The 27,757-nt window shown below is 43.9% G+C and overlaps 1 protein-coding gene across 1 annotated transcript in view; it reads left to right on the plus strand.

Moving 5' to 3' along the window:
- Positions 1-27,757, plus strand: part of TMEM163 (transmembrane protein 163) — a 250,867-nt gene that overhangs the window by 211,414 nt on the left and 11,696 nt on the right. The window lies entirely within an intron of this gene.

The raw sequence follows: 27,757 nt of genomic DNA on the forward strand, positions 1-27,757 counted from the left end.
CTCAGGGGTTACACGGCATCACGCGGAAGAAGGTGCTTTAGGGAGGCTGCTTAGCGTGTGGGAGGGATGCGGGCGTGGCGGGGGGGGGGCTGAGCTGTCGGAGGTGTGACACCCCCCCCCGTACCCACGTGACCGCCGCAGGCAAGTCGCTCCATCTCCCTGCCCTGGGCTTCCTAATTCGCACAATGGGGAGGGTACTTCCATCAGAGGTTTATGGTATGGATCAGGTGAGCCGTTTATTTAAGATAATTGTCATGAGAAGACAGTGCTACTATGGCGGCAGCTGCTCTTAACCGTCTGATGTTTAATGTTTCTGAACTGCTCATCAAAGTTCCAACTTGTGGCCTGAGTTCATTTCAGACGGGCCCCTCCATCCCTCTTTCCTGCCTCCTGGTCCCCCTTCCCTCCGGCTGGATGGAACTGGTGCTGTTCTCTCTCTGGCTTCAGGTTGCAGTAGCCAACTCGGGGCCACTGCATTTCGGGGAAACGGCGTGCTGTCGGAAGGCTTGTCCTCTAAGCCAAACTCACCGCTCATTGGCTGTGTGGCTTCCAGCAGATGGTGTTTCCTCTCTGACCGGCGGTTTCCTCTTTGTAAATGGGCGCCATGCCCCCTAGCGCACAACAAAAGTTGTGAGAATTAAATGATGTGATGAACGTGCAAAGGCTCTATCAACCGTCGTGTACTTCACAAAAGAAGAAAGTATTGTTTCTGATCCCAGTGCCCGAGAGGTCCCATCCTTTCCCATGCCCTTTCTCTCTGTGTCCTGTTGTGTTAGACCCCCTCATTAGCTCCTCTGTTGGTAGACTGACTTGTTTACCTTGAGCTCTGGCCCAGTGTCTGGGTCTAACCTCCTTAAGTCAGGTGCACTAATAGTGATAACAATTAAAATAAAAATCATGCATGGTTCCCGATTGGCAATGAATAACATATGGTCCCGTGCTGATAATAATAACAGTTGCGACCATGTGAATGCCTCCTGATCCCAGGACCCCCTGTCTAGGCACCGGGGATTCAAAGTCAACTAGCACTAATGCCTAAAGTTTTCCATTTCTCTGCAAAGTCCTTGACTTCTCATAGGAGCTGGCTTTTGCTCCCAGGGATGTCACAGCTGGGGAGAGACCCAGAAACGTATACATTTGGTTCGGGTGATGAGGGTCGTGGTAGAGACAATCGCATGAGAACACAGAAGACTTCCTTATCAAGCCTGGCATGGGGGAGGCGTGTTGGGGCCTTCCTGGAGGAGCGCTCTCTCCACGTGACATCCAAAGGACAAGTGGGCATTGGGCAGGGGGTGGGGGTGGGACCCGGGGAGGAGGGGGCTCTCGAGGGCAGAGGAGCTACAGGAGCCATGGGGTCCATGTGAGCCTGTTTTCTGTTTCTCGTGCCCTTTGTCCTCTTCTGACACCAGCATGTCTGGGTAAGAGGGAGGAACAGAGAGAGAAAAACGTAAGGGAGAAGGGGGCAAAAGGAAGAAGGAAAAATAACTCTGTGTTGTGGGTCAGGAGTGATGGCTCAGCATCATTTTTATTCTTCTTCCTTGAGGAGCGAGGTTGCCTTCAGACTTCCCCTTGTCTCTCTCCCTGCTAAGTTCTTCCCTGAGATTCCATCCCACCCACCAGAACAAAGGGGCTTGCACCAATAAAAGGGAGCCCCTCACAGTTGCTCATTTTCTTGCAGGCCGCCAGTCATGAGCTCTGTTTCATTTCCAGTCCTCGTGGGACATGAAGGTGGCTTCTGGCGGGGTGGCTGCCTGCTTTCATGGGTGCATGTCTTCACGCCATGTTGCTGCGAGCCTCCTGCGCTCCAGGGTGGGCTGACTCTGCAGAGCTGGGGGAGGTCAGTGGTGTTCCAGCAAGAGCCTCCGATGAGATCCCACTCTTAGGAGCAAAGCTAGAGAGAAAACTCTTGTAACGGATATTTTAGGGTGATACTTACAAGTCCACAGCCGAGAACTTTCCCTCGATCTTCCTACGGAAGTGACCATGATTCTTGGATTTGTAGGCTTTTGTGTTTGCGAAGTGTTGAGCGTTCAGTCTCTGTTGTGGGTGGGTAGGAGTTACTTATGTTCTTTAGCTGCTTCTCATCTGGCCCTTGGTGCGTCTTTACCTTGTGGAGAAGATGGAGATGGCCCAGCCTGCCCCATCCCCACACCCCTGTTCTCAGTACAGGGGACCATTTGCCCCCTCCCTTTCATCCTTCCCTCTCACTCAGGGCCTCTCCTTCCCACAGTTAACTCTCTGAGCCCCCTCCTTGCCCACCTCCTAGGAAATCTCGCCTCTACCCTCATTCCTTCTCTTTCTGGTACCTTCCGTCACTCCCTGCCTGCCACGTCCTCCTCTGGCATTTCCCTTCAAGTCCTTCCTTGCCCCCCCTTTAGTCTCTGCTGCTCTCATAGATGCTTATCCCTTCCTTCCCGTTCCTCTTGTCACCCCTCAGCCTGCCCTGGTGGTCTTTCAGGTCCATTCTGTATGGCATCCCTTTGGAGGTAGGAGCTGGTTAACAGGAGGACCTGGGGGAGGATGGTGGGGCAGCAGTGAAGGTTTGGGGCTGGGGGAGCAGTTTCACCGAGATGCTACCCACCCAGGCAGCTTGTCAGCCTCAGATATTCTGAGGCCAGTGCCTCATCCGCGGGAGCGAGTTTCTCAAGGCTGTTGTACTGAGTGCTCTGAGGCAGTATCACCGTGTGGTTAAAGACGTTGCAGCTGAAGTCAGGGAGATGGTGCCCAACTCCTACCCCTTCCTAACTAGAGGAAGCTAGAGCATGTGGCTCAGCCTTCTCTGCCTCAGTCTCCTTGTTTGTAAAATGGAAATAATAATAGTGGTCATCTCTGTAAGATTGTTAGGAAACAGAATAAAAAGATGCAGGTGACGTGCTTAGCACATAACTGTTGAATGAATGCTGGCTAATACTATTGTTGGACCAGAGAAGAGATTTCTAAGGAAGTTGTTGGACCTTCTGACGCCTTTAGTTCTGGAAGCTTAGGCTGTATTGAACCGTCCAGGAAATGCCTTCAAGGATCCTGTTTTCAGCTCAGGTTGGGTAATGCTGTGGACACCTTCTTGTGCAATAACCTCTAATTCCTGGATCCGCCATCAGCGATAGATTCATCTTCCCACATGACATGCTCTCAAGCATAACTCTAAATTTGATTTGGGAGTTGCATTGACAAATACTTTAAAAACAAACAGTTGCACACAGTCAAGGTCCACACCATCCATCCACCCTGCCAACACCTCCCCAGCACTGCACAAAGAAAGGCAGAAATTCCTGCTGTTAGACCATCAGTGGTGGCCCACTCTTGTTACTTTAGACAGAATAATTCCATCACTGCAGCAAGACTGACCTCTTCATTAATCTAATGCCACAGGCCTACCGGCTTCTAAACAGAAGAGAACTGAGCACGGATCAAAGTGGGTTATTATTGGCTCAAGTGAGCTCAAGGAGAATAGAGCTCAGAAATAGATGCATACATATCTGGTCAACTGGCTTTCAACGAAGGCGCCAGGGCAGTTCAATGGAGGAAAGAAAAGTCTCTTTTCCACAAATGGTGCTGGAGCAACTGGAAAGCTTTATGGACAAAAATGGATATTCACCTTTATATAAAAATTACTTCAAAATGGATCATAAATCTCAATGTAAAATCTAAACCCCTAAAACTTCTAAAGGAAAACAAAAGAGAAAATCTTTGCAATGTTGGGATAGGTGAAGTGTCTTAGATATGGCACTAAAAGCTTGAACCATAACAAAAAAAAAAAAAAAGAAAATTGGACTTTATTAAAGTGAAAAACCTTTGCTCTTCCAAGACACCAATAAGAAAATGACAAGACTGCACAGACAACACACACAGATCAGACAAAAGACTTGCCTCCAGAATGTATAAAGAACAGTTTAATAAGAAGACAAACGATCCAATAAGAGAATAGGCATAAGATTTACCAGACAATTCCCAAAAGAAGAGATAAATGAATAGCTAATAAGCATGCAAAAAAATGCTCAACATTATTAGTCACCAAGGAATTACAAATTAAAACCACCATAAGAAATCACTGCATACCCATTTGAATGCCTAAAATTGAAAAAACAAAAGTACATGGAACGTCTAGGGCTCACATACATTGATGATGAGAGAGTAAAATGGTTCATCTACTTTAGAAAAGAGTTCAGAGGTTCGTTAAAAAGTTAAACATCTGTCTACCATATGACCTAGCCATTCCACGACCAGGTATTTACCCAAGAGAAATGAACATATACATATGTACAAAGACCCTTACACAAATGTTTATTGCATTTTTATTTATAATATCAAAAACTGGACAGAATCCAAATGGCTATGAATAGGTGAAATTGTGGTATATCCATACAATGGAATACTACTCGGCCATAAAAAAGCATCACTGACTCATGCAACAACATGGATGAAACTCAGAATAATGAAGGTGGGTTCCAGACGCAAAGCAAAATGAAACATATACTAGGGACTTCCCTGGTGGCGCAGTGGTTAAAAATCCGCCTGCCAGTGCAGGGGATGCCAGTTCAAGCCCTGGTCCGGTTGGATCCCACATGCTGTGGAGCAGCTAAGCCCGTGTGCCACAACCACTGAGCCTGAGCTCTAGAGCCCACGAGCCACAACTACTGAGCCTGCACGCCTAGAGCTGGTGTTCCACAACAAGAGAAGCCACTGCAAAGAGAAGCCTGTGCACCACAGCGAAGAGTAGCCCCCGTTCTCCACAACTACAGAAAGCCCGCGCGCAGCAACGAAGACCCAACACAGCCAAAAATAAATAAATTAAAAAAAAAAACTATGTGCAAACACATAGCTTTAAAAAAAAAAAAAGGAAATATATAATATGCGGGTATATCTTGGAGATGTTGTGGATTTGGCTCCCGACCATCACAATATAGCGAATATCTCAATAAAGCAAGTCATGTAAATTTGTAGGTTTCCTAATACATAGAAAAGTTACATTTATACTATACTGTAGTCTACTAAGTGTGCAGTAACGTTGTATCTATAAAAGCAATGTATATACCTTAATTTATAAAAATACTTTATTGCTGAAAATACTAACCATCATCTTGAGTCTTCATCGAATTGTGGGTAACATCAAAGATCACTGGTCACAGATCACCACAGCAAATGTAATTATAACGAAAAAGTTTGAAATAGAGTGAGAATTACCGAAATGTGACAGAGAGACACAGAGTGAGCAAATGCTGTTGGAAAATGGCACTGAACGACCTGCTCGATGCAGGGTTGCCACAAACCTTCAATTTATAGCAAATACGATATCTGCGAAGCACGGTAAAAGGAGGTATGCCTGTATCATTCCACTTACATAAAATTTCAGGTGCAATCTAATCTCTAGTGACAGAAGGCAGACAGTGGTTGCCAGAGGATGTGGTGTTAGAGGCGGGGGAGGGATTATTAAAGAGTCACAAGGAAACTAGTGAGGGTGATGGAAATATCCTCTTGCTTTTGGTGGTGATTTCATAGGCATAAAAAAAAGTCAACACTGGGACTTCCCTGGTGGTCCAGTAGGTAAGGCTCCATGATCCCAATGCAGTGGGCCCAGGTTCGATCCCCGGTTGGGGAACCAGATCCTGCATGCATGCCACAACTAAGAGTCTGCATGCCGCGACTGAGAGCCCGCATGCCGCGACTAAGAAAGGATCCCACGTGCTGCAACTAAGACCTGGAGGAGCCTAAAGAAATAAACAGTAAAAAAAAACCGTTAATGCTGATTAAGCTGTCTATTTTAAATATGTACGGTTCAAGTATCAATACATCCAGATGCTATGCTTGGCCACAAATGACCTCACATAGCTACACCAGATAGAAATCCTGCTCAGATCTATTATAATAGGATAAATATTTTAAGATGCTGTGAAGCGAGGGTTTAGTTTGCTCAGTGTAACCCACACGTTGAGTACCTGGGATGTGGACAGCACTGCTAAAAGTTACACTGTAGTCAATAACATGAAGAAAAAGTGTATGATGAGAGAGGAAAGTGTAAAGAGTAGGCTAAGTATGACAGCTGTCATCAGAGGTACATGGTAAGAGGAGCTTCTGCTGAAATATGACTGATCTCATGCAGTTGCCAGAAACTCCCCTGAAGTGCCTGCTGGTGGCTCTGCCTCTTGAGAGTATTAACCGTTTTAAACCTGAAAGTGTGGGTAGTCTGTCCTTTCAGTTCCTTGCATACAGTATGATTTGTTTGTCAGTTCAGGTGTTACCTGGGAAATTGCTCTGAAGGGTCTCTGATTGGTTCTCTTTTCCTTGCTGTGTAAGCCTAGGATTTTAATCAGAATATGATATGTCCGTGATCGGTCTGCCATGCTGCTCTATTTCTATTATGCCTCTTTGCGTTTTCTGCTTCAAAAAAGGGCTTTTTAGCTTGAGGCTCATTAGGCCTTCGCAGTATTTCCGAAGTAGGCAGAGACATCAGACCCACTGCCATTTTATAACAAGGAAACAAAACCTCAGGTAGAAAAATAAAGTAACTGTATAAGTTCCACTGTCAGAGACACCCATGGCAAATGGAACCAGGTCCTTGACTGGTCAGGAGGGCTCCTTCTTTTTCCATGGATTGTCTCCTGAAGTACCCCAGGGTTTGAGACCCAAAAGTCAGCTTTTAAGAAAAGCTAATACAACTGGTTCAGTTTCCCAGTTGAGAAAATATAGCCCAGAGACTTATTCTCACTGAAGATTCTGAATTAAACTCCACATCTAGCATTTCCCACACTCAACTCAATGGGAGTGAACTCCTCTGCCCACCCCTGATATCTTCCCTGTGGCCTTGAAGATTCCAGCATGACACCTGCTACCAAAAACCTGTCTTAGGGGGCTGCTGGGTTATGGTACCAAAACTGGAGAAGAGAAAGGAAGGCAGGGAGAGAGGGAAACGTGCTCATTCCTCTCCATGTCCTAGGAACGTCTGTGTATTTAAAGATACGGGTGTTTATCAAAGATGGGCGTTGCTGGGTCAAGGTCGAATATGCTGCTATTCAAATGTGTCTATTCTTGACCTTGGGAAACTTATTTAATCTCTTGCTATGAGAATGAGAGAATTTATCACTCTAACTTAGCAATTTTTTCTCTCTGTGAGGTTTTGAGAGCATTGTTATCTTTGGAAGGAAGAAAAATATATATTTTTTTCAAAAGGTGTTTGTTTAACATTTTAAGGTAATTACTTTTTCATTCACTTCCCTAAGTATAACGTGGGCAACAGAGTCCTCATAACATTTCTGTTCTTGTGTTTATTGTTTAGCTAATGGAGAGAATCATACTGAATGCCTTTTTATTTCTCAAGCGTTGACTGAAATACACCTGTGTATCTGGTGCGCACAATACATCCTAGTACAGCAGAGCATTTCGGACTAAGTTGCAGTGCTAGTACTTTGGAATAGTCTGCCTGTGTCTAGAATGTGAGTATTTGGTGACAAAGCCATACGTGTTACTGGATTGTTAGGGAAACAGTTGATACTGGGAAATAGTTGGGGGCGCACTGGGTAAAAATTCTTATTTCCTGAGTAATGCTATGAAAGTGGGCTCTCTTATCATCCGAGCCCCCATGGACTCAATATAGGATCTTTACCCTAAAGAACTTTCCGAACAGAGGTAAAACACGGGAACTAGGCGGACTGTGGGCACTCGTGAAGGTCAGCTGCTTTAGGAGGGACCCTGGACTTTCTCCTTTATTTTCTGTGTGGTGGCTTTTCAAAGTGGGGGGGTATATGCGGAGAGGGTTATAAGAGGAAACAGCTGAGTTAAAGCTCTCACTATTGAGAGCTGTGGCTGTCCACATTTCCCCCCTTCTGCTAGTGAGAAACAGCATTGGTGAAAGTTAGCGTTGCACAAGGTCTGCCTGCTGTCCTCCTATTTTAACTAACCCCCTCATCCCCACCCGAATCCCATTTAGAATTGCCCAAATGCCACCCGCCCCGATATAGGTGCCCATCCTCTGTGCTCCCATGGCATCTCCTGCTGACTGCTGGTCACACTGCAGTGTAATTTCCTGTCTACTCGCCTCCCTGAGTAGACTGTAGACTGTTTGAGGATTGAGCCTTGCTGTAGTCCCAGCACCTAATAGGGTTTGCCATGTAGCAGAAACTCAATAAATGTGTTGCATGCATGAGGCCTTTGGCCCTACCAGGTGACAGGCTAGAACCACACTTAGGAAAAGATTGTAACCAAGAGGAGCTCATCTCTCAAGGAACTGCAAACAGAGATTGCCTGGGACCTCGCCGTGGACGTTCTTCACCCCTGTGGGAGAAGCATTGCTTGCAAGGAGGGCTTATTCCAAATGGACCCACCCCCCTTCCCATTTATAGTCTAGAGTCCTCTCTTTGTGCTGTGGTGCTAGTGATGTATGTGAATAGGTGATGCACAGGTGAGGCAGCCCATATATATGGCTCCTTTGACCATCACCCTAAATTTTTGTGATACATATTTATATCCATAGGAAATCCAATATCGTTTGTGTTATTACATCGATGGATATTGTATATATCACACTGCAACTTTTAAAATCAACATGTTGTTTAAATCTAGACTATTTATGATGTTAATTGCCCATCATATAAATTCATGTACCTTTAACCCCTCTCCTGTTGATGGACATTGGGTTGTTTCCAGCTTTTTCACTATATCAGAACTGTTAGAATGAACCTTGTTGTACTATCATGGTAATATGTAGTGTGGGCAGATGGTGTTTCCAGAGGGTAACGTCTTGGAGAGGAATTTTTGGATAGTAGAGGGTGCACGTATTTTAATAAATACTGCCAATTTGCCCTTCACTGTGGCTGTACCAGTTTACGTTCTCCGAATGTCACCATATTTGATATCTTGCAACTTATCAGTTTTTCAGTCTAATATGTGAGAAACGGTATTTCATTTTAGTTTGCTTTCCCTTGATTTTTGGTGAAGTTGATTATACTTAAAACATCATTTATTTTGTCGTTTGTGTTTCCTCTTTTATAAGCTGCTACTTTGCCCATTTCTCTGTTGTCCTTTTCTTATTGGTTCTTAGGAGTTATTTACATGTTCTGAGTATCAGTCTTGTCATATACAAGTTGCAAATAATTTTAGAAGTAACCCCTCGCCCCAGCCTTCCATTTTGGTGTAATGAAATTTATCAATCCTTTCCTTTAAGGGGTTGTGGTGGTTGTGTTTCCCTGGAGAAGGTAGGGGGTTAAGAGTGCTTTTACTCCTGTGAATTAGATAATGATAGTACATGAATGCGAATAAATGAGTGGATGAATGAATAAATAAATAAATCCATCCACCCATCCACCCATTCATCCATCCACCCATCCATATGTTGGTTTATGCATAATCCTCCAGTAACACAAACTGAGAGTCTGCATTAGGTTTTTTTTTAGGATAAATGGTTATTTCTCATTCCTGCCATTTCCTTTCATATGAAAGAATCATCTATTAAAATAATCTTGGCCTGTCTCTGCCCTTTCTTTCACTCTTCCCCAGGAAAGAAGTTGCTTTCTTATCTGATTGATGTATTGGGGAGAAGGGCCTCTCCCTATCTCTCTTTGAGATCTGTCTGTCTGCAGAGAGCACAAGTTCTCTTAACCTTTGCTCATTTGATACAAAGGCTCTTCCTCCCCTGGGAAGACCTGTGCTTTTCCTGTCGGTCTATTTATGGAGATCAGATTTGGAAACCAGTTTTGCAGCACATCTAAGCCATGTTCTCCAACATCAACTTTAATGGTAATAAAACTTATATTTTGCTTAAGAAAAAAACAGAATACCTTACCACCCTGATGCCATAAAGATATATGCCTTTATCTTCTTACTTTCTTTTCATGCATGTAAGAAATTAGACTTTAAAATTAGACCTTTAGTTCATCTAGAATTTATTTTTGTGTTTGGTATAAGGTAGACATCCAATTTTGTTGATTTTTTTTTTTTTTCCCCACCCTCAGGTGATTATACTACTTTCCCATCACCATTTCAAAGGCTACAACCATCATACGCCAAATTCCCACGGGTGTGTGGCTGCCTTTGTACTTGAGGTTCTGTTCCGTGGATCTTTTGGTTCATTCCGTTCTAGTGTCATACCTTTAGAATTTCTGTAATTACAGTAAGTCTTAACGTTTGGTCACCCTCTTTTCTAGGGTTTTCAAAGTGGTTTTGACTAATGTTGCATTTCTAGTACTTCTTATGAATTTCAAAGTCAGCTTGACAAGTGTAATGAAAAATCCTCTTGAAGTATTGTGTGAGTTGCTTTCAGTTCATTAATTTTGAGAGAACTGGCTTTTTTAAGCTATTTAATCCTCCCCTCCATTTCATCTTTCTCCATTCGGGTTTTCCTTTATGTCCTGTAATGAAGTTTTATCATCTTCTCCATACGGACCTTAGACATTTTTGTTAGGGCTATTCCTGTGTAGTTTCTGAGTTCTGTTGCTTTATATATATTTAATTTTCTAAGTCATTACTGCATAAAAGAGGTAATGATATTTGAATATAGATTTTGTTAGCCTGTAACCTTGCCGACTTGTAAAAATTAGTTTTGCTTTTCAGTTGATTATTTTGGATATATTATATAATGACAGTTTCTCCCTTCCAACTGTAACAGGATATATTATATAATGACAGTTTCTCCCTTCCAATTGTAACATTTTTCTTTTTTTCTTGTCTTGTTGCTTAGCCAAGACCTTTAGTACAATATTGAATGGTTTGCTGCTGATTTTGGAGTGATGGCTCCATTTCTGTTTTGCTAGGAGGGTTTTTTGTTTTTTAATCACAAATATGTATGGAATTTTGAGTAATTTTTCTGTGTACTCTGAGATATTTCTTTTCTTTAACATGTTCATATTTTAATTAATCAATAGCCTAATATTAAGTCATCCTTGCATTTTCAAATAAACCCCGCTTGGCCGGATAGTGTTATTATATTATTCCATTGCTGGTTCCCACTTACTATTTCATTTAGGATTTTTGCATCTATGCTCATAAGTGACATGGGTCTAAAGCCCCTGTCCTTGTGTATCACATGTAATGGGTTATGTAAGCTTTTCTTCTTTTTCTGTGCTTTGGAGTACTGGTTATAATGTAGGAATTACTTGTTCATTTAAGTTTTAATAGAACTCAAACTTGGGGCTGCTGCCCTTTGGAGAGACTGTGAAGGATGTTGTCTGTTAAAATAGTGAACTCTGGGGCCAGACCGCCTGCATGAATTAGCTGTCGCACTGGGACCAGTTACTTTCCTCTTTGGTTCCAGTTTTCTCATGTGTAAAATAAACATAACATTAGTGCCTCGCTCATAGAGTTGTAACGCTTAACTCAGTTAATGCACATAAAAAGCATTTTAAAAAGTGTGCAACACTTAGTCCTACAATAGATGTTTGCTGCTTCTATTATTATCATTATTATTATTGAGGCTTTTTTCTCACCATCTCCAATATTTTATAGTTTATGTTTTTGGAACATTTTTCAAAATTTGTTTTTCTAGAAAATTGCCCATTTTATTTAGGCTTTCAAATTTATTGCATTAAAGTTGCTCATATTACTCTCATATGATTTAAAAATCTCTAATTCATCAGTACTTATGTGCCCTCTTTTATTACTAGTGTTTATTGATGGTCTTTTTGTCTCTGAAGCTAGCTTGCCAAAAGTTCTATTTATTTTTTTTAAAAACGCTTCTGATTCTGTAGATCAAGTTGATTTTCTTTCTAGTTCATTAAGCTCTCATCTTTATTTTGTTCACACTCAGTTTTAGGGGGCGGGTAAGTGAGTTTCATGTTTGTTTAGTTTTCCTTTTTAGTTTTTGCTTTTGGCATATCATTTTTCTTTTTCTGTTTTGTTCTCAAACTGTGAAAGAGACAAAATATTCATTTATGTGAGGACCTAGCAAAGTCAGTTTGCTCGGAAGGGTGCTGTGTGTGGCATTTTTCCACATTGTCTCTTTTAGGTGTTAAGAAGCTTTCAGATTCTGGCATTAAACCACACTCTCCTGTGTAAACTGTGTCAGTAACAACCTCTGCTGTAGCCCCGGTATTTATAAGTGTGAGGAACAATTCAGGTTCTTTAGTGGTTGCCCACCAATGAATGCTCTTAGGGTAACCATCTGATGGACCTGGTCCGGAGCGTGAGTGTGTTACCTAGTGTGATGGTCAATTTCATGTGTCAGCTGAAACATGAAAGCTGTAGTCCCCAGTCCTTCAATCAAACACTCATGTAGGTGTTGCTGTGAAAGAATTTTGTGGATGCGATTAACACCTATTATCAGTTGACTTTAAGGGGATTATCCTTGATAATCTGGGTGGGTTTGATCCAGTCAGTTGAAAGGCATTAAGAGCAATTCTGATGGGACTTCTTCCCTGGTGGTCCAGTGGTTAAGACTTCACCTTCCAATGCAGGGGGTGTGGGTTCGATCCTTGGTCAGGGAGCTAAGATCCCACATGCCTTGCGGCCAAAACACTGAAACGTTAAACAGAAGCAATATTGTAACAAATTCAATAAAGACTTTAAAAATAGTCGACCTCAAAAAAAAATCATTAAAAAAAAGAGCAATGCTGAGGCTTCCCTGAGGAAGAAGAAATTCTGCCTTAGAGTCCCAGCCTGCCCTTCTGCTTGGCCCTTTGGATCTGGGACTTGCCTAGCCAGCCCTGTAATCATATAAGCCAATTCCTTGCAATACATCTCTTTTTTTTTTTTTTTTAAATCCCAAACTCCTATTTATCTCTCCTCCTGCCCCCATCCTTTCCCCTTTGGTAACCAAAAGTTTGTTTTCTGTCTGTGAGTCTGTTTCTGTTTGTAAGTAAATTCATTTGTATTATTTTTTTAGATTCCACATATAATTGATAATATATAATATTTGTCTTTCTCTGTCTGCCTTACTCCACTTAGTATGGTAATCTGTAGGTCCATCCACTTTGCTGCAAATGGCATTATTTCATTCCTTTTTATTGCTGAGTAATATTCCATTTTGTGTGTGTGTGTGTGTGTGTGTGTGTGTGTGTGTGTACATACACATACTACATCTTCCTTATCCATTCATCTCTCGATGGATACTTTGGTTGCTTCCATGTCTTGACTATTGTAAATAGTGCTGCTGTAAACATTGGGGTGCATGTGTCTTTTCAAATTAGAGTTTTTGTCTTTTCTGGATAGATCCCAGGAGTGGGATTGCTGGATCATATGGCAATTCTATTTTTAGTTTTTTGAGTAACCTCCATACTGTTTTTCCACAGTGGCTGCACCAATTTACCAACAGTGTAGGAAGGTTCCCTTTTCTCTACTTCCTCCCCAGCATTTATTATTTGTAGACTTTGATGATGGCCATTCTGACCGGTGTGAAATGATATCTCATTGTAGCTTTGGCAATACATCTCTTAATATCTATGTCCTACTAGTTCTCTTTCTCTGGCTAATACACTCAGAAATTACTGCTCCGAAATATTTTCTTTACGTTGAGTTTTAATTTTTATCCAAGCTGTATGTGTTTATAACCTAAATAGTCAATTATTCTATAAGACTCATAAAAAATAACCCCCTTCCCAGAGGCAACCATTTATAACTCCTTTCAACTTCCACATCTCTAACGTACATATGTTGCTCCTTCTTGCTTTCTCAGTTATAGTCATGATTTCTTGACTTCCCACACTGGGTGTCCCTTTAACCGTCGCCATTGCCCAATAACTACCCAGTATATTTACATTGTTATTTTTGTTGGATCGATATTCAACATTGTTATTATGATGGTAAATGTTATTAGTAGCTGAGCCCTATAGTCTTGAGTGATTTGTTTTTCCCTTTAGTGCATTACATTTTGTGTTCCCTGATACTAATAAATGAATATGTAATATAAATTACACACACACACACACACACATGCACACTCTGGGTCCGCTCCACAGTTGCCACCTTGGGATCCATTTATTGTAATCCTGGAGATTCATTTTATTTTTCTCTTGGGTCATATCTTATTGGATCCCATGTTGTCATCTTTCATGGTTTACTCCATTGTTTTGGAGGAGCACATCCTGCGGTAGCTTCCTAAGAACAGATACAGGGAAGGCAGTTTTTAATTTTTTTTTTTAGACTTTGAATGTCTGAAAATGTTGGTATTCTATCCTCACACTTTATTCGGTAGTTGTCCTGAGTTTACTCTTTGAATTTTGAAGGCACGAATCCACTGTCTTTTAATTTCTAAATGTTGCTTTTGAGAAGTTTACCACTCTTCTAATAACAAATTATCCAACCCCCCTTTTTTCCCACAGCACTGTTTTTCCTCTCAGTAAGCTTGTAAGATCTTCTGTTTGTCCTCAGTGTTCTGAAAGTTTACAGTTAGTATTAGCCTCGGTGAGGATTTTTTTTTTTTCATGTATTGTGCTAGGCCCTCAGACCCTTTAATTCTGTAACTCATCTTTCAGTCCTGGGAAATTTTTTAAAATTATTTTATTATTAATGATTTTTGGTTTTTTGCTATTGTTTTCTCTATTCTGTATTTTTAGGCTTTCTATTACTTCAAATGTTGGGCTTGTTTTCTAATTTTCTTTTTCTTTGTCTCCTGTATTTTATTTTTATTTTGTTTTTGTTCTACTTCCTGAGAGATTCCCTCAACCTTATCTTCTGATGCTTTTGTTAAGTTGTTAATTTCTCTTATACTTTTAAGTTCTAAGAAGTTTTAAATTTATATGTTCTTTTCAAAACATCCTTTTCTTGTATGACAGGTGCAGTGTCTCCTATCTCTGATGACAGTTACGATAATTTTTAATAGTTTTCTTCTGTTCACAAATGGCTTCCCCAAATTCTAGTGATTATTGGCTGTCTGATTATACTTAAGAAGAGTATACTCGTGATTGTGTGTGGGTGAGTTTTGTCATATGTGATTTTTTTTTTTTTTTTTTTTGCGGTACGCAGGCCTCTCACTGTTGTGGCCTCTCCCGTTGTGGAGCACAGGCTCCGGACGCGCAGGCTCAGCGGCCATGGCTCACGGGCCCAGCCGCTCCACGGCATGTGGGATCTTCCCAGACCGGGGCATGAACTCGTGTCCCCTGCATCGGCAGGCAGACTCTCAACCACTGTGCCACCAGGGAAGCCCCAATCATATGTGATTTTAATTCAAGGACTGGGGTTTATAACCTGGTATTTGAATCCATGGATGGAATTTAGGGGATTCATGAACTTTAATTAGAAAGAAGTTGTGTTTTTATTTTGATTTAACCACTATCTGAAATTTAGCATTTTCTTCCATCATAAAAGTAGGCAACAAGCCACAGTTGTCATATTAGCGTCGTTGTGACTTTGTCACCAGTAAAAATCAGATTTGTTTTTTATCTAAGATTGGTTTTGGCAGGTATTTTAAAATATCTTTTGTGCTTATCACAACTTAAAATCACTGTACTTACTAGATCTGCTACTAAATACATTAATTTAGAAGCACTTATATTATTAAAGCACAGTGTTTGTTTTATATCTTAGTAAGTGTCTGCTAATGTAATTGGTTTCCGTGGGATGGCTCCTCTTAGATTCCGTGGCCATGTCCAGAGATGAGAGTGCTAGTGCCCCAATGAGCCTTGCGCTCCTATCTTGTATGAGAACAGAGCAGTCAGACGGATGCTTCACTTAGAAGCCAGGCTGTGTCTGGGAGTGGCAGCCAAGCACTTCAAAGTCCCTTCTTGTCACCAAGGCAGTCGTAGTGCCTCAGCTGATGCTGCCTGTCCCTCCTCTCCTTCATCCCGTGATCCTGCCTACCTCAGCATCCTGGCGCCTGTGGAGCCGGGCATCTGCTTCCTTCACAAGGCTTTGCAGGGACTCCACGGTCAGGTTGGCCAGTGTGGCCAAGAACCGCTAGGGACTAGGGCTCCCAGTCTGTCTGTAAGTCCTGCCAGTGACCCCCATGTCCACCAGCTGCAGAACCTCCTGGCTACTAAACCTGATTATCTGAACACCAACTCTTGACCCTCCCAACATCAGAATGGTTCGATGCTAATTTAAAAATTGTGAAGTCACTTAGTGTGACTCCATGGCAATTTGTCAGTATAATTTAATAACCAGGGGAAATTGCGGGCTCCTGCTCGGTGGCATTTCCTCCACATCTGCCAGCTTTTCTCATCTGTGGGGGTGGGGCAGGGAAGGGGGTGATGAAAAGATCTGAGGCTGAGAGTGACTTTTCATCTCACCTGGGGGCATAAATCAATCCACATTTCTTATTCAGCCAGCATTCGTATTTCCCTGGGTAATTCTGTAACACGTCGTGTCAGAATGGTTTAGAATTTGTCCTCATTAGGAAAGCAAAGGACACCTTTTAAAAAATTTTTTTGCAGACATAGCGAGTGAGCGAGCCTCCACATTCCCCCACAAGCTGTCACACAGCTTAAGAAAAGGGAGAGTGTTGGTCTCTGGGGGAATGGGCAAGTTGTATGTTCAGACGTGACCTCTGGCTGGTGTTAGTGGCCACAGCTCCCTGGGACCTGGAATTGCCACCAATAGTGTCACCTTTGATAAGGAATAAGCTTAGTATAGGAGGTGACAAGTGGCACTGCAGAAAAGTCAGTGCTACCAGAGATTTTTCTGTGAGCAGCACTGTGAGTCAGAATGCTTTGAGATGAGGCTGTATGGGGAAACGGGGGTGTTGGCAGGGGGCACCAAGAAACTCAGTGTTGCAATGTTAGAAACTGCTGCTGGCAGTTGGCCTTCCAGAAACAGGGATCGTCAGAAGATGAGTTGGATTTACAGGTGTTAATTCACACCCCCCACTTCTATTTTGATGTACAGGGTATTGGTGGAAGAGATGGTGGAGGTGCCTTAGTCCTTTCTAGCTGCTGTAACAAAATATCGTAGACTCAGTGACTTTAAGAGCAAACATCTGTTTCTCACAATTCTGGAGGCTGGAGAGTCTGAGAACAAGGTGTCAGCAGATTTGGTGTTTGGCAAGAGCTCTCTTCTTGGCTCACAGAGGGCCGCCCTTCTTGCGGTGTCCTCACGTGGCAGAGAAAGAGATCCTTTCTCTTCTGTCTGTCCTTACAAGGGCACTAATCCCGTCATGAGGGCCCCACCCTCGTGACCTAATTACCTCCCAAAGGCCCCACCTCTAAACACCATCACACTGGGGATTAGTGCTTCAAATAGGACGTTTTGGGGAACACAAACATGCAAGGAGAGTGGGTGAGGTTCTATTTTAGCCCAGCCACTTGTGAAGGGGTTGGAAAGTTGCACTGGGACATCCTGGCAGCCATGATCTTGGTCAGTGGTGGGACTGGCCTTTTTGGAGGCTGCTCTCAGATGCTGATGGAAGAGGTGGTTCTAGTAGTTCTCCACCTGAGTTCATGCCACCCTGGTATTTTGACCCAAAGGTTCAGCTCTCATGGTGGCAGGTGGTTTCCTATGTAAGGGGAGAGGGTCAGACCCCATCAGACTCCTTCCTGTGTCTTTGCTTGTTCCTTGTGTCAACAACTGTCTGTCTTCATTGGGAACCTAAAGAAAAAAGCCTGGTGTCAACAGGGGGCATAAAGATTGAATTATTAAAAAAAACTTTTATGTGAAAATAATCACCGGAATAAGACTCAACAATGCAGAACACACTGTTGATACCTACAACAACAGGAACGAGTCTCAAAAACATGTTGACAAAAGAAGCAGAGAAAACAACACATACTATAGATTCCATTTATATAAAATAGAAGAACAGACTAAATCTCTGATGATTGAAATCAGAAAGTGGTTGCAGGAGGTGGAGAAAGGGACATGAAGGAACTTTCTAGGGTACTGGAAATGTCCCTAGACGTTTTGTTTGGGGCAGTGTTTAAATGGGTGTTACCATTGACAGAATTCATCAAATTGAATGTCTAAACTTGCACATTTTATCATGTTAATTACACCTCAATAAAAAGTATATAACAATTAAGTCAAAATGGAATCCCTAGGTGCCTTTTGGAGACAGGGAGTCAATTGTGATCAACTGTAGCCCTATGATGGCTGAACTCGAGGTATGGTCTCCTTGGCTACTTTTTGACCATTTGCCAGGTCATAATCTCTATTTGCTCCTTGTCTAGACCGTTTGCTAGCCACTTACTACTTTATTCCAGTTCAGTTCAGTTCAACCTGTTTCTAAATCAGCACTGTCCAACAAAACTTTCTGGGGTGCTGGAAGTGTTCTAAATCTGCACTCTCCAGTGTGATCGCCAATAGCCATGTGTGGCTTTTGAGCACTTGGAATGTGGCTAGTCAAATGAGTTTTCAGTTTTATTTCAGTAAGTCCCCTACATACGAACGAGTTCCATTCCAAGAGGGTGTTCGCAAGTCCAATTTGTTCGTAAGTCCAACAAAGTTAGCCTAGGTACCCAACTAACACAATTGGCTATATATAGTAGTGTACTGAAAAGGTTTATAATACTTTTCACACAAATAATACATAAAAAGCAAACACAAAAAATAAAACATTTTAATCTTACAGTCCAGTACCTTGAAAAGTACAGCAGTACCGTACAACAGCTGGCATCCAGGGACTGGCATCGAGTGAACAGGCAAGAAGAGTTACTGACTGGAGGAGGGAGAGGAGGTGGGAGATGGTAGAGCTGAAGGATCGTCAGCAACAGGAGATGGAGGGCAAGCTGCAGTTTCACTCACGCCTGACGTTGATGGCACGGGTTCTGGCTCCTTGCTGGATTCAGTTCTATCTACCCTCTTGAAAAAACGATCCAGTGATGTCTGGGCAGTAGCTCTTTTCTTCTCATCATAGATGACACACTAACACTGGATTGCATTCTGAACGGCTGCTGCAACCTTCCTGTACCATTCTACGTTCAGGTCCCGAGCCTCAGAAACTAACAGTGCTTCCTCAAATAAAGAAAATCCCCTTGCCGTTTCCTACGTCATGTATCTCTTTGGTTCTTCAGTTACTTCTTCTTCCTGTCTCTCTTCATCCTTTCTCTGGGCCTCCAGGGCCACCAGGTCTTCATTAGGAAGCTCCACGTTTGCATCTTTGCGACTTGAAGGTTCGTATATAGGGGACTTACTGTAATTTTAAATTTAAAGAGCCAATATGTGTTTGAATGTGAAAAGCGCTATTAAAAAAATAACAATCAGACTATAGGGGAAGGATTATTAGTCAGGGACCGTCTCACTGAGAAGGTGATATTTGAGCAGTGATATGACAGAGGTAAGGGAGTGAGTAGAAACAGCATGTGCAAAGGCCCTGAGGCAGGAGCATGCTCAACGTGTTTGAGGAGCAGGGAGGAGGCTGGGGTGGCTGGAGCCGAGTGAGAGAAGGGGAGAGTGGTAAGGTGAGGGCAGAAGGGTCAGCTTCATCCAGTGAGTTTAGCTGGGTTTGGCTTCACTGAGTGGAGCTGGAAAAGATCGTCATCTTATGACCTTATGTGACCATCAGGTCACAGTTACCCTCATCTGCCAGGTCACCAGACTGTGTGTGGGGCAGTGCAGGGGCCCTACATCCTCCTGGGAAAAAGCTGAGCGAGGCCCAGATCTGGCTGACCGAGGTCTCCTGAGCTAGTGTATAAGAACCGATGTCCCATGTCAGTACAGGGATCCTCCCTGGATCGGTTTTATCAGCTCTCCCCTGATTGCCTTTGAATCCTAAAATTAGCCCTGTGGCTTTCACCACATTCCAGCCTGGGCTTAGAGAATTAGAAGGTGTTGGTGGTGCCAGGCTGCTCAGGAGGAGGTGGAGAATGGGTGGGAGCCTCTGCTGTCTTTGGGGAGCCACCTGCTCTACCTGAGCCTCAGTTGCCCCACCTGCAGCATGGGTTACATGCTCTCTAGGCTCTTTTATAGTTTTTATACTCTATGATTTTAATTAAGATCACTTCATGTTTATACAAAAGGTATGCTCTCTCTTGTCTGGTGCTGGGCCAGATTTGGGGGGCTGGTGGTGGTGATGCTGGGGGCCTGGGGAGGGGGCGTGTCTCCAGGACCTGATCTCTTAGGTGACACAGGACTAGTCTTGGCACAGACCAGAGAATTTGGGGTGGAGAGCTTTTTATACCCCAGGGGTCTATCAGGTTCCTGGAATTTCTCTCTAAGTGATTTATTCCACTGAGTAAAGGTGTTGCTTCTCACATTTGGGGATCAACAAAGTTAAAACATTACAGAGTTAAGGCATTACTGGCTCTTGGAAAAGACATGCGACTTAGATGGACTGACCTTTGGCCTCCATCCTATGCTGTGTGGAAGGGAGAGGCCGTGTTGAGAGCAGGCTGAGGGGCCTTCTCCTCAGCTGTCCTGAAGTTGGGGTTGGGGGTCACGGGCTATTGCCCAGAAGGACAGGAGGCACTCAGCAGCCCTGGAGACGGGAATGGGGAGGGCGGTCACAGTCGAGCCCTCGTGTCCCACAGCCCTGGCTGCAGGGAGCAGAGGGGTGTGTTCAGACCCAGCTCGTGTGTGGCATCCTGGAGCGTGAGTGTGGCCGTGAGGATCTGTCAACCCAGGATCCTCCTGGCGCCGCAGAATATCGGCCTTGCTGCACTGATGTCCTGCTTCCGTCCAGAAGTCCAGGGACACAGCTGGTGCTCAAGAACCGTCTCTGGGGTAGTGTTTCTTCCCACTCCAGGGTACATTCCAGCATCCCATCTGATCATGGGAAAACCAGCCAGCTTAACCCTCTACCCTCCCCTCTCCCACCACCCTAGGAATGCATTTACCCAGTTAGATTTTTAGCCTTAAGCTCCCTACTTGCACAGAGGGTCGAGGTGACGGACAGCTGTGTGGATAAACATTTCTGCAGCATCCATTAAAACTGCCTGTGAAAGACTTTGCTAATTATGATTTTGGTGTCTCTCTGTGCAGTGTAGCATTCCGTTTCACAGATTTTTTTTTTTTTTTTTTATTGCATTGGGCATAGTGGATGAGAAAGGACCTCTCCTCTCAGTGAGCTCACAGGAGAGGGAGACAGTGAAGGAAGGGCAGGTGTCAGAACCAGAAGAAAGAACATGGTTCAGGGGGGCATGGAGTGGAAGCGTTGTCAAGAAATGCTTAAAAGAAGAGGAAACACTCGAGATGAGTCTATTAAAGGAAGTGTTCATCCACCCAGACAGTGGAAATACAGCAGTAGAGGAAATTCATGAGACTCGACGGCAGCCCACCTGGGTCCATGTTCCACCACTGACCTGTCAAGCCTCTGATCTAATATTTATAATGACCACGCTGTGATCTCTGTCCTCTGCCTCACAGTATGACAAGGGACATTAAGTCCCTTGTAATAATGTGCATAAGCTGAGTTATGTAAATATTAGGGGTCATCACCTGGGGGTTCCCTGAGATAAACTGATTTTTTTAAAAAGTTAGCTTTGGGACTTCCCTGACGGTCCAGTGGTTTAAGATTTCCCCTTCCAGTGCAGGGGGTGCGGATTCGATTCCCTGGTCGGGGAGCTAAGATCCCACGTGCCTTGTGGCCAAAAAACCAAAAACATAAAACAGAAGCAATATTGTAACAAATTCAATAAAGACTTTAAAAAATTAAAAAAATAAAATAAATTTTAAAATTAGCTTTATTGAGATGTTAATGTACATGCAGTAAAATTCCACCCATACAATTTGATGGGTTTTGATAGATGTTTATACAGAACTACCACCACATTGAAGATAGAGAATGTTTCTGTCTCTCCAAAAAAAGTTCCATCATGCACTTTTGCAGTCATCAATTACCTCTTCTCCCCAACGGCTGTTCTGCTTTCTGTCAGCATGGTTTTCCTTTCTAGAATGTAATAGAAATGAAATCACGAACTGTTGAGTCTCTTGCGTCTGCTTTCTCTCACTCGATGCTTTTCAAGTGCAGCCATGTTCTTGCTGAATGCAGCACTAGTTCACTCTTTTTCGTTGCTGAGTAGTATTCCACCGCATGGCTGTTTCACAGTTCATCTATGCACCACTTGTTGGACATTTAGACTGTTTCCAGTTTTTCGATGCTATGAAAATGGTAGGTAAGAACAGTGGTGTGCAGGGTTTTGTGTGGACTTATGCTTTTGTTCTCTTGGATAAATACCAAGAAGTAGAATTTCTGGGTCCTATGGTAAGTCCATATTTAACTTTCTAAGGACTGGCCGGTCTCTTTTACAAAGTGGCTGTACCATTTTATATTCATTCCCGCAGTACAGGAGAATTCCAGTTGTTCCAAATCCTTACCGTAATCTGTATTCTCTCTTTAGTTTTACTGATTCTAATGGGTATGTAGCAATATCTCATAGTGGTTTTGGTTTACATTTCCCTGTTGACTAATGATGTTGTCTATCTTTTCATGTGCTTATTTGCTAGTCATGTATCTTCTTTGGTGAAGTGTTTGTTCAGATCTTTTGCTCATTAAAGAAAAAATTGAGTCATCTTTTTTCTTCTTATTGAGTTGTAGAAATTCTTAATATATTTTGGATAGAAATCCTTTAACAAATGTGTTTGCAAATTTTTTTCCCCCGGTCTGTGACTTTCCTTCATTACTTGGATGGTGTCTTTCAAGGAGTGAAAGTTTTTAATACTTTTGGTGTGAGGAAAATGGTATCTTGGTGTCATTTTTTTTTTTCTCTTTAATAAATTTATTTATTTTTGACCATGTTGGGTCTTTGTTGCTGCGCATGGGCTTTCTCTAGTTGCGGTGAGCGGGGGCTACTCTTCATTGTAGTGCACGGGCTTCTTATGGCGGTGGCTTCTCTTGTTACGGAGCACGGGCTCTAGGCACGCGGGCTTAGTAGTAGTGGCTTGCAGGCTCTAGAACACAGGCTCAGTAGTTGTGGCACACAGGCTTAGTTGATCCGCATGTGGGATCTTCCCGGACAAGGGCTCGAACTTGTGTCCCCTACATTGTCAGGCGGATTCTTAACCACTGCGCCACCAGGGAAGTCCCTCTTGGTGTAGTTTTGGTTTTTGTTTCTTTTATGAGTGTGCTTAAGTATCTTTCATATGTTTAAAATCTGTTTTATTTTTGCCCATGTCCCTTGCCCATTTTCTATTAGTTTTTTAATCTTTTTCTTTTGGATTTCTAAGAGCTCTCTGTATTAGGGAGACTAACCCTTTGTGATAACATTTTTCCTCGTTTGTATTTGTATATAACCTATCCTCTGCATATGTTTGAGTTTTCCATGTAGTGAAATATATCAGTCTTCTATGGCTTTGTGATGGTTATAAAGGCCTTCACCACTACAGGGTCATAAAGAAGCTTGCCAGAATGGATGTGATTTACGTAAGCATTTACCTTTAATATGCAGTTATCCTGGGCTTCTGAGTGAGTGGCTAGTTGTCTTAACCTTTTTGCCCTGATCTTCTATCCATTCAATAAAGATCCAGCTGTGAGAAATCACAGGGGCCCAGCATAGGTAACAGTGGAAACAGAATACCTAAGGAGGAAATGCCTGTCCCTCTGTTTTTACAGGGTTCACATTCAGCAATGTTAGAGCTGTTTAGGAGGCCATGGTTGAGGCATCCTGGTACAGATTACAGCTGGGAAAAAATCTAGGTCCTGCCATTAGCTGAGTGACCCTGGGCAAGTCATTTAACCTCTGTGCATCTGTTTCTCCGCCTTTCAGATGCCTGCTTGACTGGGCTGTGAGGATTATGTGGGACATGACAGGTGTGGCTGCTCTTTGAGAGAAGCTACCCGTGGTGCATACCTACTGGGGTTGCAATTTCTTATCCTCAGCCAGGTCTGCTCTGTCTTCCTGAGTCTCGGGAAGGAATCCTCTCAGAAACTCCTTGTATTACACTCAGGACTGTCTTAGTTCAGGATGCCATAACAAAATACCATAGACTGGGTGCTTTTATTTGTCATGTTTCTGGAGACCGCCACTCCAAGATCAAGGTGCCAGCAGAGTCAGTGTCTGGTGAGGGATCTGTCCTTGGGTCAGACAGCTGCTTTCTCACTGTGACCTCACCTGACCTTTCATCAATGTGTGTAGGTGGAGAGAGAGAGAGAAATCTGTTCCTCTCATTATAAGGGCACTAATACCACCATGAGGGCCCCCTCCCTCATCTCCATCTCCAAATACCATCACAGTGAGGGTTAGGAACTCAACATAATGCGTTTGGGTAGAACACAAACAGTCCATAGCAAGGACTGATGTCTTCAGCAGGCTGATGACCACTTCTCTGTGACCTTATGCTCATGCTAGCAGTAGATGTGGTGGCTGTGTGGAGAGAGGGGAGCCAGGTGGGCTCTGGGTGGGAAAATCACAGCAGAGTTCTAGGATGTTGAAAGCTGTTTTTGGGCAAGGGCATTGGCTGGTCCTCCGTGGGTCCTTCTTCAGGGTTTATTTTTTCTGAAGCAAATCAGCACAGCAATGGTGAGCAAAGCCTGGATGAGGCTTAAAGGTGGCCACAGTCTCTGTTTTTCCAGACTTGGGGAAGGCAAATGTTCCTTCAGAGCTGATCCTGGGAGCAGACTGTGGTTGCTAGGAATAATCCACAGATAGGGAAAACCTGAGTTTTGCATGTTGGCTTCTGCATATTTAAATATATCATTTACTCTGTGCCAGGCACCGTTGGAGCACTTTGGAACATCCTTATGGAGAAGTATGTGAGGCTCAAGCAGCGTAGCGGAACCACTCTAAGTGGTCAGGACAGGGCTTTGTTGCAGGGGTGGGGCCGTGCAGGATGACGGGAGCTGCTGCTCCAGAATCTGGGCCGGAACTCAGCAGGGCTGCCTGGCAGGAGGGAAGCACTGCAGGAAAACTTGGGACCCTGTAAGCGGCCTGAATCCACATCTGACCCTCACGGTCTCAGCCTCGGTGACACGGGTGACCTGCAGAGGAAGCCTGTGTCATGAAGCTGCACACATGGCTGGCTCAGGACTCAGAGAAGCTGGAGGAGGGGATCCAGTGGGAGCTGGCAAAGCTGAGGACCTGGCTTCTACCCCATCCCCAGGCTGACCCAGTGGATCAACAACACGTGCACGACAGTACCTGGTGCCCTGTACCTGCCTTCAGGGACGAGGGGCCGCCACTTCACCTCCACCTTCTGAATCTCACACAGGTGTCTCTGGTGGCCGAGTGTAACTTGGAAACACCTAGCAAGGGCATTCCAGGAAACATAGTTCCTGCTGATCCCCGTGGATACACTACACAGCTACCAGGGGTGGCAGGTCTCTTCTTTTTTTGCATTTTACAGATGCGTGAACGGAGGAGGGGGGGCGGTTCTGTGACTTGCCCAGAGTCACACAGTTATTAAGTGAGGCTTCTGCTCCGGTGCCTTTAACTGTCATACAATGCTTCTGTTATACTTGATTACATCAGAAACCCCATCTCCCGTTCCTCCGGGATTCCAGTCCATGGGAGGCTTCTCTAAGGTGAAGGATGGGTTCCAAACACCCCTTCACCCTTGATAAGCCGCTGTGGACCTCAATCATAGTTTCTCTTACGTTTTTTTACATTGTACCATGTGTGCTTCTTTCTAGGTAATAAATTCCCTATGGTTTCTTTTATAGCGATGCTTACCATACTTTGGGGCTCACCATTAGCACCTAGCGTGGCTGTTTGGTGGAATGAGTGAGTGTGTGGGTAATGCGTTTGGGGCCTTTAATAACAGTTGCTACATTTTATTGCACACCAGCTGCCTGCTGGAGGCTGTGGGTATCACGCTGCTCTTTATGGAAGAGAGAATTGAGATTTGAGAGCTTGGGCTTGTTTCCCCAGTAAGCAATGTAGTCTAGATTTGAGCAAAGATCTGCTGGCGGATCACTGCCCTTTGTCAGCCAAGCCCCCATTCAGCAGTTTGCTCCCCGGGTTAGCAGACCCAGGGGAGGACCAGCAAAGCCATGCTGGCTCTTCTCAGGGTGCATCTGGGGCTGGGAGCGGAACCTCAACCCCCAGCTCCCTGGGACCTGGATGGGGTGAACACAGCCTTTCTCTATCTCTGAACATGTAGGGATGAGGGCTTTGCCAACAGATCGGGTGAAGCCAGAAAGGCTTTAGGCATGGGGTGAGCAAAGTGAGAATTCACCTTCTTGATCTGGGGCCTCACAGTATTTAATGGACTGCCTCAGTCTCCCAACTTAGGCTTTTTATTTTTTTTAAATTAATTAATTAATTAATTAGGTTGCACCAGTTCTTAGTTGCTGCAGGCAGACTCCTAAGTTGCGGCATGCGGACTGTTAGTTGCGGCATGTATGTGGGATCTAGTTCCCTGACCAGGGATGGAACCCAGGCCGCCTGCATTGGGAGCGTGGAATCTTAGCCACTGCGCTACCAGGGAAGTCCCACCAACTTAGGCTTTTTGAATCTTATCTGCATCTGGGTCTATGTTGGTACTTGATTCCTTTATCATGTTTGCCTTTTTTTCTTATGGGCACCCTCCCCCATAATTAGACTGAGTTTCTGCAGGAAGAGAGCTTGGATTTGGGGGTCCTTCCCCACCGCCCGCCCCCGTGGCCCCTGGTGCGTTAACTTCATGCACCAGCAGGGACTGGGGATCTGTCCAGAGGCCAGGTCTGGCACAGTCCTTACTGCTCATTTGAGGAAGTGAAACTTCAGTGAGGTGATTGTTTTTAAAAACTTCAAAATTTGAAATAATTTCAGATTTATACATCCGTTACAAAGACATTACAGAGGGGCCCCATATTCCCTTCCTCCAGCCTCCCCTAAGGTTAACGTCTCACGCAGGTAACCAGGGTGCCATTACCTCAACTAGGGAATGACAACAGTATTAACACAACTCCAGCCTCTGCGTTGATTTCTCCGGCTTTCCCATGTAATGACCTTTTCTGTTTCTGTGGCATTTCGTCCTCACATCTCCTTAGCCTCCAATCTGTGACAATTTCTCGGTGGTTCCTTTCACGACCTTGAAATTTCATGACCTTGACATGTATGAGAAGTAGTGCTCAGGTGTTTTGTAGACTGTCCTCAGCATGGGTTTGTGTGATGGTTTTTCACGATTCAACTGAGGTTATGGATTCGGGGTAGAACACCCAGAGGCCTTCTTCTTCTTCACGTCCCATGCCGTCTGCAGGCACATGATAGCAGCATCACTTATGCATGGTCACGCTCATCTTGGTCACTTACTGGGTTTCCCCCCTGTAAAGTCACTACTTTCCTCTTCTCTTAATTCTGTTTGTTAGCTACGAGGCATGAGTCCAGTCGACGCTCGGTGGAGGAGGGAATTAAGCTGCGCCTTTTTGGGGAGGGAGTAGCACAGGATTTGTGGACATCTGTTAAAACCAACCACCGTCGATCAGTGCTGTGGAGGAGGTGCTTTTTGTTTTTGTTTTTTTGCTGCACCGTGTGGCATGTGGGATCTTAGTTCCCTTGGGGGAGATGCTTTGACGTTTTGTAGGATACCCTGTTTCCAGCAAGGTGATTTTTCAGATCACTTTGCTGAGTGTTGAACCCGGGGAAACAGGCTGTCTTCCCTCTTACCAGCGTTCTGTTATTTGATTAATAAACAGCGTAAGGAATCCTATTTCTTTGAGTATATGTGATGCTTTATGAGATTTTTGCTGGCCGTGGCATTTTAATATTGGGGACTCTGGAGGCTGTGTTTCATGGGAGTGATGCCTGGGAACCCGAAGCTGAGAGGCCCTATGGGATAAGGCTACTCGCTTTTGCATATGAGACTCATATGACTCATGCATTTGCTTGCAAAGGTGAGCTAACAACTTATAGGAAGTGCTAAGATAACATCAATAGCAGACTTTATTTTTAGATACCTTTTCCCACCTTGAAGGCTATATATGAACTTCCAGTTGCTTGGGCGAGGTTAAGGAAAAAATATGGTTATAAGTAGCTCCAGCCGTGATGGACCCCATGGCAAGTTCAGCTGGCTCTGTTCTTAGGCCAGTGGTGTACTTACACGTTCCAGACTTCGC

The sequence above is a fragment of the Delphinapterus leucas genome, chromosome 8, assembly GCF_059928025.1.
Source record: "Delphinapterus leucas isolate spDelLeu-1000000601 "Yukka" chromosome 8, BTC_Dleu_Yukka2, whole genome shotgun sequence".
NCBI lineage: Eukaryota > Metazoa > Chordata > Mammalia > Artiodactyla > Monodontidae > Delphinapterus > Delphinapterus leucas.